Here is a 16,112-nt window from a genome sequence, read left to right on the forward strand (position 1 = left end):
CAGCAACCTCAAACTCTTGGGCTCAAGCAATTCTCTTGCCTCAGCCTCCCAAGTAGCTAGGACTACAGGTGCCCTCCAGAACTCCTAGCTATTTTTGTTGTTGTTGTAGTTGTCATTGTTGTTTTAGCTGGCCTGAGCTAGGTTTGAACCTGCTAGCCTTGGTGTATGTGGCCGGTGTCCTACTCACTGAGCTACGGGCGCCACCATTTTTTCATGTTTTAGATTTAAATCTTTTATCCATCTTGAGTTAATTTTTGTAAGTGGTGAAAGGTGTAGGTCCAGTTTCAGTCTTTTACATGTTGTTTATCCAGTTCTCCTAGCACCATGTACTGAATAGGTATTCTTTTCCCTAGTGTATGCTTTTGTTTGGTTTATCAAAGATTGGATGGCAATAAGAAACTGGTTTCATCTCTTCATTTTCTATTGGGTTCCCTAATTTATGTCTCTGTTTCTGTGCCAATACCTAGGTGTGAGCCACCATACCTGGCTCCAGCTTTGTTTTTATTATTAAGAATTGCCTTGGCTATATGGGTTTTTTTCTGGTTCCATACAAAACAAAGTAATATTTTTTTTGAGTTCTTCAAAGTATGATGTTGGTATTTTAATGGAGATTACATGAGTCTGTAGATTGCTTTGGGTAGTATAGATACTTTAACAATGTTGATTCTTCCCAGCCAAGAGCATGGTATGTTCTTCCATTTGTTAATGTCTTCTGCTGTTTCTTTTCTTAGGGTTTCATGATTCTCTTTGTAGAGATCCTTCACCTCTTTTATTAGATACATTCCGAGGTATTTTATTTTCTTTGAAGCTACTCTGAAGGGAATTGTGTTCTTGGTTTGCTTTTCAACTTGGCTGTTATTGGTGTATACAGATGTTACTGATTTGTGGACATTGATTTTATACTCTGAGATGTTAATGTATTTCTTTCTTTCTTTCTTTTTTGTGATTTTTGGCCAGAGCTGGGTTTGAAACTGCCACCTCCGGCATATGGGACCAGTGCCCTACCCCTTTGAACCACAGGCGCTGCCCTGTTAATGTATTTCTTGATCACTTCCAGGAGTCTTATGGTTGAGTTTGTGGGGTTTTCTAAGTATCAGGGTGAAGGGTTGGAAAAAAATATTTCAGGCAAATGGAAATCTGAAAAATGGAGGGGTTGCGATCTTATTTTCACATATAAGTGGATTTAAAACAACTAAAGTAAGACAAAGATGATCACTTTATACTGGTCAAGGGAACAATACAACAAAAGGATATTTCAATTCTAAATATTTATGCACCCAACTTAAATGCTCCCAGATTTATGAAACAGACCTTAATTGGTCTAAACAATATGATATCTTATAACACCATAATAGCTGGGGATGTTAATACCCCTCGGAAAGAACTAGATCCTCTAAACAGAAACTGAAAAAAGATACAAGGGATTTAAATGCGACACTAGAACAATTGTGTTTAATAGACATATACAGAACACATCATCCCAAAGCTAAGGCGTATACGTTCTTTTCATCAACCCATGGAACATACTCCAAAATAGATCATATCCTAGGAGACAAATCAAACCTCAAGCAAATTAAAATAATTAAAATTATACCTTATATCTTCTCAGAACAGAAGACAATAAAGTTTTCATCACCACACAAGTGCAGGGAAACTAAACCTTATGCTGAATGACAGTTGTCTCAAGGAATAGATAAAAGAGGAAATTATTAAATTAGTTGAACATAACAATAATGAAGCCACAACCTACCAAAACCTAAGGGATACTGCAAAAGCAGTCGTAAGATGGAAATTTATTCCATTAGATGCCTATATCTGAGAAACAGATAGAGAGCACATCAACAACCTAATGAATCATCTCAAGGACATAGAAAAGGAAGAGCAATCCAATCCTAAACCTAGCAGAAGAAAAGAAATAACAAAAATTAAATTAGAAATAAATAAAATCGAAAACAAAAGAATCAGTCAGAAAATGAATTAAACAAAAACTTGGTTCTTCAAAAAGATAAATCTATAAAACTTTGGTCAGATTAACTAGAAACAGGAAAGTAAAATCTCTAATAAACTCAATCAGAAGGCTGGGTGCTGTGGCTCATGCCTGTAATCCTAGCACTCTGAGAGGCTGAAGCGGGCAGATTGCCTGAGCCGGAGTGAGACCTCCTCTCTAAAAATAGGTGGGTGCCTGTAGTCCCAGCTACGAGCAAGACCAAGGCAAAAGAATGGCTTGAGCCCAAGAGTTTGTGGTTGCTGTGAGCTATGACACCATGGCACTCTACCAAGGTCAACAAAGTGAGACTCTGTCTCAAAAAACAGAAAAAAAAAATCAGAAATTAAAAAGGGGAAATAACAACAGATACCACAGAGATATATGAGAGTCTCTGTGACTACTACGGGAAACTCTATGCCCGGAAATTTGACAATGTGGAGGAAATGGACCAATACCTGGAATCATACCATCTCCCTAGACTTAACCAGGTAGAAATACCCGTTTCCCCGAAAATAAGACATCCTCTGAAAAGAAGACCTACTCACAGGAAAGATAAGACATCCCCTGAAAATAAGACCTGCGCGTCTTTGGGAGCACACCTTAAAATAAGACACTGTCTTATTTTCAGGGAAACAGGGTAGATTTCTTGCACAGACTAGTATCAAGCACTGAGATTGAAGAAACAATAAAAAATCTTCCAACAAAAAAAGCCCTAGACCAGATGGCTTCACACCAGAATACTCTCAAACCTATAGAAGAAGAGCTTATACCTATACTGCAGAACCTATTCCAAAACATTGAGAAGGAAGGGGGAGAGTATTCCTCCAATGTATCCATTCTATGAAGCAAACATCACCCTGATACCAAAACGAGGAAGGGACCCAACTAAAAAGGAGAACTTCTTTTTATTTTTAAATAGTAATCCCCTAAATTTGTTCAGAAAAAACAATTTTGAGCTTTCTCTTGTTAGTAGAAGAAATTACTATGAAGCATTGAACATTTAAATGAGCCTTTCTGCAGGGTGAGGTGGCTCATGCCTGTAATCCCTGCTTTCTGGGAGGCCAAGGCAGGTGGATTGCCTGAACTCAGGAGTTGGAGACCAGCCTAAGCAATTGTGAGACCCTGTCCTGTCTCAGAAACAATAAAGACCCCTGTATTGTTTCTTCAATCTCAAAAAAAAAAAAAAAAAGCCAGGCGTTGCGGCAGGTGCCTATAGTCCCAGCTACTTGGGAGGCTGAGACAAGAGGATCACTTGAGCCTAAGTGTTTGAGGTTGCTGTGAGTCATAACACCACAGCACTCTACCCAGGGTGACAGAGTGAGACTCTGTCTCAAAAAAAAAAAAAAAAAAAAGCCTTTCTGACCCAAAATAGGCTGATATTAAGATATTAACATTGTACCTTATAAGTATGCTTTCATTGTTGCTAATAAAGATTTTGGGCATAACTTTACTCTCTGGTCAAGAGGCCCATGCTGGCTATTTGTTAAAAATATTACCTTTGAGGCAGGAGCAGTGGCTCACACCTGGCATCCTAGAACTTTGGGAAGTTGAGGCAGGAAGATTGCTTGGAGTTCAAGAGCAGCCTGAGCAAGAATAAGACCCTGTCTCTACAAAAAAATGGACAAATTAGCTGGGCATAGTGGAGTGCACCTGTATTCCTTGCTACTCTGCAGGCTGAGGCAGGAGGATTGCTTGAGCCCAAGAGTTGGAGGCTGCAGTGAGCTATGATGATACCACAGTATTGTAGCCCAGGTGACAGAATGAGACTCTGTCATAAAAAAAAGAAAAGAAGGGCGGTGCCTGTGGCTCAGTCGGTAAGGCGCCGGCCCCATATACCAAGAGTGGCAGGTTCAAACCCGGCCTCAGCTGAACTGCAACCAAAAAATAGCCGGGCGTTGTGGCGGGTGCCTGTAGTCCCAGCTACTCGGGAGGCTGAGGCAAGAGAATCGCTTAAGCCCAGGAGTTGGAGGTTGCTGTGAGCTGTGTGATGCCATGGCATTCTACCAAGGGCCATAAAGTGAGACTCTGTCTCTACAAAAATAAAAAATAAAAAAAAGAAGAAGGGCGGCACCTGTGGCTAAGTGAGTAGGGTGCTGGCCCCATATACCTAGGGTGGCGGGTTCAAACCTGGCCCCACCCAAACTGCAACAAAAAAATAGCCACATGTTGTTGGTGGGTCCCTTTGGTCCCAGCTACTTGGGAGGCTGAGGCAAGACAATCACCTAAGCCTAAGAGCTGGAGGTTGCTGTGATCTGTGATGCCATGGCACTCTACTGAGAGCAACAAAGTGAGACTGTCTCAAAAAAAAAAAAAAAAGAAAAAAATGAAAGAAAGAAAGAAAAGAAAAGTACCTCTAAAAAGCAAAAGAAAGGGCTACATGTCTTTCCCAAGTGGAAATGACTAAAAAGAAGATGGAGTGTGCTATGAAAGATCAAAGAAGAATATATTTATTTATTTATTTATTTATTTATTTTTTAGAGACAGAGTCTCACTTCGTCATCCATGGTAGAGAGCCCTGGCGTCAGCTCACAGCAACCTCCAGCTCTTGGGCTTAGGCAATTCTCTTGCCTCAGCCTCTCCAGTAGCTGGGACTATAGGTGCCCTCCATAGTGCTCGGCTATTTTTTTGTTGTGGTTTGGCTGAGCCGGGTTTGAACCCGCCACCCTCTGTATACAGGGCTGGTACCCTACTCACTGAGCCAAAAGCGCCACCCTTATTTATTTATTTTTGAGACAGCGTCTCACTACATCACTCTTGGTAGAGTGCGATAGTGTCACTGCTCACAGCAACCTCAAACTCTTGGGCTCAAGCAATTCTCTTGCCTCAGTCTCCCAAGTAGCTGGGACTACAGGCGCCCGCCACAACACCCGGCTATTTTTTTTGTTGGAGTTGTTTAGCTGACCTGGTCCAGATGGTTTGAACCTGCCACCCTTGTTGTATGTGGCTGGCACCATAACCACTGTGCTACGGACACCGAGCCTCAAGAAGAATCTATATCCAGCTAAGAAAATCCTTAAAGAATAGACAGAATCCTTAGAAATAGGCACTGTGAGATATCTCCTAACCCCAATGAGTATGGCCCATATCACAGGGTCTCAAATTTGCTTTTCTCTGATGATTAGGGATGATGAGCATTTTTTCATGTATTTTTGGCCATTCATCTATTTCTGTCCATATTTCTTGCCCAATTTTTAATGGAGTTGTTTGATTTTTACTTTTGATTTTACTTGTTGATTTTTTCTTTGTAGATTCTGGTTATTAGCTCTTTGTTGGATTAATAGCATGCAAAAATCATCTCCAATTCTGTAGATTGTCTCTTTGCTTGGTTAATTGTATTCTTAGCTGTCCAAGCTTTCAACTTGATCAAGTGCCATTTATTTATTTTTGTTGCTGTTAGGATTTCCAGTGGGATAGTCTTCATAAATTCTTTACCTATGCCAGTAAGATTGAGAGTTTTTCCTACACTTTCTTCTAGGGTTTTTATATTTTCATGCCTTAGATTTAAGTCTTTTTATAAATCATAAGTTAGATTTTGTAAGTGTTAAGAGGAATGGGTCCAACTTCAGGCTTTTACATGTGGCTAACCAGTTCTCCCAGCACCATTTATTGATTAGTGATTCTTTTCTCTATTGTATGGTTTTGTTTGCTTTGTCAAAGATCAGATGGCAATATGAGGCTTATTTCATCTCTAGATTCTCTGTTCTGTTTGTAGATTTGTATCTCTATTTTTGTGCCAGTACCAGGATGTTTTCATCACTATAGACTTGTAGTATAGTCTGAGTTCTGTCTGGTAAAGCGATGCCTCCAGATTTGTTCTTGTAGAATTGCATTGGCTATTCAGGGTGTTTCCTGGTTCCATATGAAATGTAAAACTATTTTTTTAGGATCTTTAAAGTATGATCTTGGTATTTTAGTTGGAATTGCATTAAATCTATAGATGCTTTAGGTTGTATAGACATTTTAACAATGTATTCTGCCAAGCTATGAGCATGATGTGTATTTCTATCTGTTAAAATCCTCTGCAATTTTTCTTTTTCTTTTCTTTTTTTTCCTGTGCCCTAGGCATGAAACAGCTTTGGCCACCAACCCAGGCATCAAGCTAGGATGAACAAAGGGCTGTCAGTCTACTCCGCCCTGACTGATATAAGAGTAACACCACCAATGAGGTGCCTCTTTGCCCAATGCTGGGGGTTAATTTTTCTGTTTCATAGTTCTTTATGTAGAGATCCTTCATGTTCTTTGCCAAATATATTTTGAGGTATTTTATTTTCTTTGATGCTACTGTGAAGGGTATTGTGTCTTTGATTTGATTCTCAGCGCAACTGTTGTTGGCATATATGAAAGCTACTGATTTGTGTACATTGATTCTATAACCTGTATTTTTTATCACTTCCAGGAGTATTGGGGTTTAGTATTGGGGTTTTCTAGGTTTAAGATCATATCATCAGCAAATAGCAATATTTTCACCTCCTCTGTCCTCCTTTGGATGCTCTTGATATCCTTCTCTTGTTTAATTGCATTGGCTAGGACTTCTAGCACTATGATGAATAATAGTGGCAATAGTGGACATCCTTGTCTGGTTCCAGTTCTAAGCAGGAATACTTTCAGTTTTTCTAGATTGAATATGATGTTGGCTGTGGGCTTATCATAGATGGCGTCTATTAATTTAAGGAATGTCCCATGTATGCTAATTTTCTTAAATGTTCTTATTGATAAAGGATGCTGGATTTTGTTAAATGGTTTTTCTGCATTTATTGAGAGGATTATATGGTCTTTTTTTTTACTTCTGTTTATGTGGTTAATTATGGTTTACAGATTTACATATATAAAATTATATATATATATAAATAAAAAATATATATATTTTTTCTTTCTTTTGGTAGAGACAGTTTCACTTTATCACCGTCAGTAGAGTGCTGTAGTGTCACAGCTCACAGCAACCTCCAATTCCTTGGCTTGGGCAATTTTCTTACCAGAGTAGCTGAGACTATAGGTACCCACCATAACACCCAGCTATTTTTTTGTTGTAGTTTGGCCAGGGCTAGGTTTGAACCCACCACCCTCACTATATGGGCCAGCGCCCTGGCCACTGAGCCACAGGCACTGCCCCAGATTTGCATATGTTGAACCAACCTTACATCCCTAGGATGAGTCCACCTGGTTGTTATGAATTACTTTTCTTGTTGCATAGCTGAATTCTATTTGCTGAAATTTTATTGAGTAGTTTTTCATCAATGTTCATTAATGATATTGGTCTTTCTTTTTCTTTTTTTTTTTCATCCTTTCCTGGTTTTGTTATCAAGGTGATATTTGGTTTGTAGAAGGAGTTGTGGAGGCTTCCTTCTCAATGTTTTGGAATATAATCTGCAATATAGGTACAAGCTCTTCTATGAAGATTTGGTAGAATTCTCATGTGATACTGTCTGGTCCAGGACTTTTTGTTGTTGTTTTAAAAGTGTTTTTGTTGTTGTTTCAGTTTTGGTGCTTGATATTAGTTGTTAAAAAGTTCTATTTCTTCCTGTTGAGTCTAGGGAGATAGCGTGATTCCAAGTATTAGTCCATTTCCTCCACATTTTTGAATTTCTGGGCATGGAGATTTTTGTAGTTTTTGGTGATGATTTTTTTGTACTTCTTTGGCATCTTTTGTTATTTCTCCTTTTTTGTTTCTGATAGAGCTTATTAGAGCCCGTGTTTCTGGACAAGGGTTAATCTGGATAAGGGTTTATTGATTTTATTTATCTTTTCAAAAAAATCAATTTTTGTTTCATTTATCTTCTGAATAGTTCTCAATTTTATTTTGTTCTGATCTGATTTTGGTTATTTCTCTTCTTCAGCTGGATTTGGAATTTGATTGCTCTTCCTTAGCTTGTTGATTTGGTAGTTCTTTTGTTCTCAATTTTATTTTGTTCTGATCTGATTTTGGTTATTTCTCTTCTTCGGCTAGATTTGGAATTTGATTGCTCTTCCTTAGATTGCTGATTTGTACTCTTTTCTGTTACTGGTTGTGAGCATTTAATTGCATAAATTCCACTTTTAGGACTGCTTTTGCAGTATCCTACAGGTTTTGATAGCATGTGGCCTCATTATTATTTTGTTCAAGGAATCTAATGATTTCCTTCTTTATCTCTTCCTTGACTCAGCTATTATTCAGTAATAGATGTTTCTGTTGGAATTGATCTCCACTTTATTTTTGTTTGTTTGTTTGTTTTTGAGACAGAGTCTCACTTTGTCACGTCAGTAGAGTGCAATGTTGTCATAGCTCACAACCACCACAAACCCTTGGACTCAAGTGATTCTCTTGCCTCAGCCTCCTGAGTAGCTGGGACTATAGGTTCCTGCTACAATGCCTGGCTATTTTTAGGGATGGGGTCTTGCTCTTGCTTAGGCTGGTCCCAAACATGTGAGCTCAGCAATCACCTACCTCGGCCTCCCAAAGTCCTAGGATTACAGGCGTGAGCCACTGTGCCCAGCCTGAGTTTTACTTTAAATATATTGTGGTCTATAAATGCAAAGTATAATTTCTACCAAAAAAAATTTTTTTTAGATTAACATAAGTGTACACATGATTAGGTTACATTGTTTTGCATTTGTTAGGTAAAGTACAAGTTGTATTTGAGCCCTTCACCCAGGAGGTATTCCATATATCCCTACAATGTGCTTTTTAAGTGAGAGCTTGCCAAAAACCCCTAAATTTATTGAGTTTTGATTTGTGACCTGTGGGGAGTGGGCTGTAAGGCGGCAGGGTCCTCACAGCCTGGGGAAGTGTTCAGGGAATGATCCCCTCCCCTAGCCACTTCTCCTCCTGGCTTAACATTCTCTTCACCTCCAGAAGTCACTTACTCCCTACATACTTTCCTTATTACAGCTTTTCCTCCTTACCTAATCCTTACACCAGGATTTACCTTGTTAAAGATACTTTATAAATAAAGCTGCTTCCACAATTCAGTGCTGGGTATCTGCAGTCATCAGCTGTGTCTGACCTCCAACCCCCCCATCCTATCTTTTGTTTCTTGTGCATTTTATGTCTTTCATGTTCTGCTTCATTTCCCACTGTTTCCACTCAGGTTATTTCTCTTTCCCCATGCTGGTTCAAGAAAGTGACCTAAGACGAGATTAATCTTAGTGAATGATCCATGAGCTGATAAGAACATATATTTAATAGTATTGAATTGAAGTGTTCTGTATGTGTTTTTAAGCCTTTTTGTTCTAGAGTTGTATGTAAGTCTATTGTTTCTTTGATTAGTTTCTGCTTGATGGATCTGTTCAGTTCTGTCAATGGGGTATTGAAGTCCCCAGCTATCATTGTGTTATTGTTTAACATATTGTTGAGACCAGATAGGATTTGCTTTATAAATTTGGGAGTGTTTAATTTGGGTGCATAAATATTTAGGATCGAAATGTCTTCTTGTTGGATTGTTCCCTGGACCAGTAAATGTCAATCTTTGTCTTTCTTTTCTTCTGTTACTTTAAAGGCAATTGTATATGCAGTAAGAATGTCAACTTCCATTTTGTTTTGGTTTCCATTTGCATAAAATATTGTTTTCCAGCCCTTCACCCTGAGTCTTTATATGTCCTTGGGGGGTGGGCAGGGTTAGATGTGTTTCCTGAAGACAACATATGCTTGTATTTTACTTGTATTTTTTTTTTAAATCTACTCTATGCAGTATAGAATTCAAGCTGTTCTCATTTACTGAGAGGATTGATAGGTGAGGTGGAGTTCAGTTCCTCTTGCTGTATGGGACTCTATTGCCTTGTTTTATCATGTGGGCCATTGTGACAGCTAGGCTTTGTCCTTTGGTTTCCAGATGTCTTTATTTTGCTGGCGTTCCATGGTCTAGAAATAGCACAAGTATTTCAGTGGCAAATTTCCTCAATGTTTGTTTGTCAGTAAAATATTTGGTTACTCCACGAAAATGTCTCCCACACGATACTTAGTTTTGCAGGATATAGCATGCTAAGTTGGCAATTGTTTTGTTTAAGAAGACTGAACAAGGGTGGTGCCTGTAGCTCAAGCAGCTAAGGCGCCAGCCACATACACCAGAACTGGCAGGTTCCAATCCAGCGTGGGCCCACCAAACAACAATGACAACTACAAGCAAAAAACAGCCAGGCATTGTGGCAGGTGCCTGTCTACTTGGGAGGCTGAGGCAAGAGACTTGCTTACACCCAGGAGTTTGAGGTTGCTGTGAGCTGTGACACCAAGGCACTCTACCCAGGGCGATAGCTTGAGGATATGTCTCAAAAAAAAAAAAAAAAAAAAAAGAAGATTGAATGAAGGATCCCATTCTCTTCTGGCTTATAATGTTTCTACTCAAAAGTCAGCTTGTAATCTGATGAGTTTGGTCTTATAGGTCAGCTGTTCCTTATGCCTGGCTGCTTGCAGAACTTTCTCTTTCATTTTGACTTGACCAGGTTAATTGCAACATGTCTAGGAGAAGCTCTGATTGAATGTTTGAATTGAGTCACCCCAGGGTTTGGTATACATTAGGTAGGCATATGTCTGAATCTTTGCCAATGGTTGGGAAATTTTCCACTGTAATATCATCAACTTGAGCTTCTATGCTTTTGGGACTCTCTTCTTCTTCAGAGATACCTACAATTTGTATGTTTGCATGCCTTTATGTAGTCCCATAACTCTCTAAGAGCTTTCTCTGCTTTTACTCTCTTCTTTTCTCCCTCTTTAAATGACCAGGTTAGCTTGAGAGTCTAAGATTCTTTCTTCGCCTTGGTTTAATCTAATCCATTGTTGAAAATTTCTACTATATTTTAAAATTACCAGAATGCCTCCTTCAATTCTTAAAGCTCAGTTATAATCCTTTTATCCTTTCTAATTTTGTTCAGATCCTTGGAGACTTTGTCTTTCATTTCATTAATTTCTTGTGACACTTTTATGGACTTTTTTTTTTTTTTTTTTTTGCTGGTTTTCCACTTACTCTTCAATTCTCTTCATTGTATTTGCCATCTATAATCTAAATTCCATGTCTCTCATTTCCACAATTTCTTCATATTTAGAATCTTCTGTAGCAACTCCATTGTGATGCCTTGGGGGAGTCAATTTGTTCTGGTTCTTCATGTAATCAGAGATTTTTTTTGCTGGTTTTTCCTCATGTGTGGTTTCTTCTTTATTTCCTTTCCCTGCTTTCTTATCTCCTTTGCTCCTTCCCTTTATTCTTCTTTAGCTCTGGGCCTTGGGGTTAAAATGACCTATCAACCCCTTAGGTATCTAGGAGAGTTTTTAAAAATTAGCAGGAACACTAGGTGGCACTCAGAAACAGTCCTTTTTGAATGTGAAGTTCCTTGTCTGGATTTTGGGTTGCCCAGCATTCATCAACTAGTTGTGAAGATCAGGGCTGGGTTTCCAGTTCCTGTTCTTAAGGACCCCAGAAGTGATGCCACAGGCCTGGAGTGTACACTAGATGTTCAAGGACAGTGCAACCTAGTTCTGAGATCAGTTATGAAGTTAGGTGACTTGAGTGGGGATCATGCCTCAAGTGATCCAAATGGGACCCGGAGATTGAAAAGAGGACTGTTGGGAAGGAATAACCAACCTCTTCAATCTGCTTGGGGGAGCTGTAGGATCAGACCAAAGATGACTGCCCCAGCTTGGAAGGTGGAGCTGAAGTTAATTGTGGCTGGCCAACTCATAGGGCCTCACAGTCTCTAGAAAGTTGTGCACAGTAGAGGCCATGTGGGTGTCAGCACAACTCCATCTCATTGATCTCCATACCACCCTTGTGTCTGACAGGATTGGGGTGGCAGGAATGTCTCCACAATGCTCATTAGTCCACTGGGTCCTCTGCTAGCCTGATCCTACGCCCAGACCTGCCTGCACTCTGTGAGAGAAATGCTTGGCTGCAAGTTAGTGGCTCCATTCCAAAAAAGCCGTGGGCTAGACCACTTCCTCTCCAGACCTCCCTAAAAGGCTAGCATTAGTACACCTGACAGCCCCGTGTGTCCCTAGCTCTCATCTGGCCCACTCTACATCCTCTGTCTGGTAAGTAGGATAGACCCACCCAGGAACTGGGTCAGTCCCCTGTCCGTGCCTGCAGAGGTGGTGAGGGCTGGTGTAGGTATCTGCCAGCAATTCCACATGCAGGTTCTGCCCCTGGGTTGCCAGCTTCCCTTTCCCTGCTCCTCCTACTTACTTCCCTCCTTTCTTATCTTTGTGTCCCAAGCCATCACTCTTTGCCTTTGCATTGCTGTTTCTGAGCAGGATGATCCAAATGGTGGCAGTTTGGCACAGTTTTCCCTGTAGTATTATCTTAAACTTCTTTGAGTATTTTTATTAGAAGCTGTTTAAAGATAAAGTATCTGGAAAATATATATCAGGTACTCAATATTTGTTGCACAAGTGAATAAAATATACCAATGAGAGAAGCATAAAAGTTAGAGGTTGCTCCATGACATGAAAACAGTGCTGGCGGCGCCTGTGGCTCAGTCGGTAAGGCGCCGGCCCCACATACTGAGGGTGGCGGGTTCAAACCCGGCCCCGGCCAAACTGCAACCAAAAACTAGCCGGGCGTTGTGGCGGGCGCCTGTAGTCCCAGCTACTCAGGAGGCTGAGGCAAGAGAATCGCTTAAGCCCAGGAGTTGGAGGTTGCTGTGAGCTGTGTGAGGCCACGGCACTCTACCAAGGGCCATAAAGTGAGACTCCGTCTCTACAAAAAAAAGAAAAAAAAGAAAACAGTGCTAAAATTTCAATGGAAGCATATCCATTAAACACCTAAATACTTTTGGATCCACTTGAGCTTTCCATAAAGCCCTTCACCAACACTAAAAATGAGAAAAGAGCGTTTTTACAAGCATGGATATAGGGGTGGAAAGTAAATTATATATAATCTAAGGATATATTTGTTTTGTTTTGGATGATTTTCTTTTCATCTAGATACCCTGCTGTCAAAAGTACTTCCTCTAATGCTTAGGCCACTATCTAGGAATGTGATGGAACTCAGTATCAAGGTAATAAACCAGGCTGGATTTGAGCCAGGTGAACAAAAGGAAAAAGGTATAAAGGTATTTGTGAAATCTGGATCAAGAAACCTGGACCTGGGCGGCACCTGTGGCTCAGTGAGTAGGGCGCCGACCCCATATACCAAGGGTGGGTTCAAACATGGCCCCAGCCAAACTACAACAAAAAATTGCTTTGTAAAAACAAATTAACCTTTCCCTGGAGTCTACTAATCTACTGATTAACTGATACTCATTCTTCTAAACTTTCTATTATATTTAAAAATAGTAATTTTGGAAAACCATATTGTTAGCCATTTCCCCATAAACCAGTAAGTCACAAGACTGTGATGGGGGAAAAGGTTGATTGTTCACCTGCCCTCTGGGCCTTTCACCATCCGGAGGCAGATAACATTATCTTGCTAAGACACAGCCTGGTGATTTCTAAGACATACTGATGATGTGCTTGCATGCCTCAGCCTCTGGGGTCAGCTTGTGACCACAGGAATTTTACCTCCTCAGTGCTCAGGCTTAATGGCTTAAGAGAGTTCTGCCTCAGTTTCTTCCTGGCTGTGTAAAGAAAAACTTTGTCCTTGCTCTCTCCCGGATGGTGGGCACAGAGGCATATAGGCTTTTTGCCTATATTTCCCCTTTTTTTTTCTGACGCCTGGCATTCATGTCAGTCATCATTAGGGCAAAAATGGCAGCATGTCTATCATTTTACATTTTTGTCTGATTAACTTTCTTACATATAATATACAAAATTAAACACAAAATTAATAAAAAAGCAAATAAACCAACTGAACTTCCAATAAGCCCATTAGTTTTAGGCACTGGATTCCATCTGCTATCCCTTGCATTCTGGAACCACCACCAATCTTTTTTAACTCATGTTGGAAAGTTGAATATACTTCATGTTGTAAATTAACAATATCAGAAGTTAAATTCTCATGATTTAACAAATATTTCTTAACTCTATCCCATGGGAACTTAGTTTCATTATACATAACAGGGGTAATACAACAAATTGCCATATTCCAATCACATTTAAGTCTAACTTGTTTTTTTAAGCTAACCAATTCATCACCTAACATTACAACAGCTTGTTCTAAATCTTAAATTTCATTATACAATTCAGTATGGATTTGTTTTTGGGCAGTCCATAATTGTTCAGAGTTCTTATGCTAATTGGCAACAAAGTTCTGAGTTTTAACTTCTTGGGTTAAGGCAATACCAGCAGTGACAGTGGTGGATGGCATGGCGATGATCCCTAGGATGGCAGCTATCAGCAACCTGATAAAACGCTTCTCTTCAAGATTCGGTCAGCTAACAACTGCAACACAGACAGGGCAGGTGACTCTTGCCAGGGAAGTGACAATTTAACCAGAAGCCACACGCCGGTGCATGCTCTCAGCAAATACATTTGTTCCTTAGAAGGATTAAAACTTACAGGTTTTTTTTTTTTTTGTGAAACAAGCAAATTTATTTACTCAAAATGTCTTTAAAGTTTGGAAATATCCAACATCCTATGGCAACTGAAAACTCCAAATGAATTGTAATCTCAAACCTTGCTGAATTTAGAGAACTCATGGGTGTAAGCCAAGGCTTAGTGGAGGTGCAGCCCACACACACAGGCCCAAGATCCAGCCCCAGCTCCTGACAGGCCAGGCAGGAGACATAGACTCCAAGTCCCCCTGCCAGGGAGTCAGTGCAGATTAGACAAGAATCCAGCACTGCCATGTGCCATCAGCTATCCACAGCTGTCTTCCCAACTGGGGCCTTGCTCCTCCTGAGGCCCTGTCATTCAAGGATCCATAGGTGAATCAAGCCGGCCAGGCCCTCGAAAGCCTCACCCAAGAAAGGTGAACCAAGGCAGCAGCTGCCTGCCTTGGGGAAAGTCCAGAGGAGCAGTGGCAAAGTTTGGGAGGATCAGACTTCCACAGGGCAGAGGCATGAGTCCTCAAGATGATGGTGGTCACTGTCTCTTCATCTCCAGGGTCTGGACAGGAAAGAAGTTACCACAGGGGCTGGGCAGCCCCATACCAACTTCACTGAGAGTGGAAAACACCCAATAGGCCTGGCCAGGCAGCAACTACTGGACTAGCCGGTAGGTGATGTACCTGCCTGCTGTCTCACTGAGCCAGATGATCTTCACCACCTGTCCACACTTTATCCCAAAGTAGCACGCTACGGGGTCTCCCGCCTGGATTTTGGGCAGCTGGTTCTCACGGAGTTTGTATCATGCTAGCAGCTCTGTTACCTCTTCCTTTGTCATGACGACATGCTCTGGGACCAGCTCATGCTCTGTGATGTTGATGAGCAGCTCCTGCTGCAGAAACTGTTCCAGAATGTACTTGGGAGCCATGTCGACCAGAGACTGTTTGGCAGAGGGCGTCATGCCCTGCTGTACCACAATGAGGGCACGGGTGATATTCTCCTCCTGCATGCGCTGGCAGTATACCTTGATGGTCTTAATCCCGACCTTGGGCTCCTCTGGAAAAGACAAACATCTGGTCGGTGGGATCATCATTGTGGGCCACCAGCAAGGTGAGATCTGTGCGCCGTGGCCGCCCCTCACTGGGCTTATCCCCAAACTGGGCTTTAAACTCTTCCAGTGTCTGGTCCAGCTCATCCTGGGTCACGGTCATGACATAGCTGCATGATGGTTTTACGGATCTTCCAGAGCCGGTAAGTCTCCTCCTCGTCGTCCATGGCTGCCGCTGCCCCAGAATTGTTAATGCTGGTAAACATTTGACATTCTGGGCAAAAAAGTTCTGCTGTGGCTTTATTCCATGTAACATTGCCTTTTAACCACACAAATGGCAGTTGTAAGCAAGCTTGAATATATTTAGTCTCTTTCAGTTCAAATTTCATTTCATAAATGATCTCATTTTTATACAGTCCTCCAATCCAGGCTTTTAATGGCTGTAAGGCTGCAGCTATTTTCCACAGATGTACTTGTTTAGGATAAGCTGCAATACCAGGAGACGGTGGTGAAAACCCACTGTTACTCCAATGTACAGGGTAATTAATTACTATTCCAGTCTTATTTCTGTGCAATGGTATTTCTTTTTTACTTTTATTGTTAAATCATAGCTGTGTACATTAGTGCAATCAAGGGGTACAATATGCTGGTTTCATATACAATCTGAAATATTCTCATCAAACTGTTCAATGT

General features: G+C 40.7%; 2 pseudogenes; both read right to left on the minus strand.

Annotated features, from left to right (window-relative positions):
* Nucleotides 1-6,036: 6,036 nt before the first annotated feature.
* Nucleotides 6,037-6,179, minus strand: LOC128593332 (uncharacterized; annotated as a pseudogene).
* Nucleotides 6,180-14,267: 8,088 nt separating this feature from the next.
* Nucleotides 14,268-15,653, minus strand: LOC128588507 (DNA-directed RNA polymerases I, II, and III subunit RPABC1-like; annotated as a pseudogene).
* Nucleotides 15,654-16,112: the final 459 nt, after the last annotated feature.

The sequence above is a fragment of the Nycticebus coucang genome, chromosome 1, assembly GCF_027406575.1.
Source record: "Nycticebus coucang isolate mNycCou1 chromosome 1, mNycCou1.pri, whole genome shotgun sequence".
In the NCBI taxonomy this organism is placed as follows: Eukaryota; Metazoa; Chordata; class Mammalia; order Primates; family Lorisidae; genus Nycticebus; species Nycticebus coucang.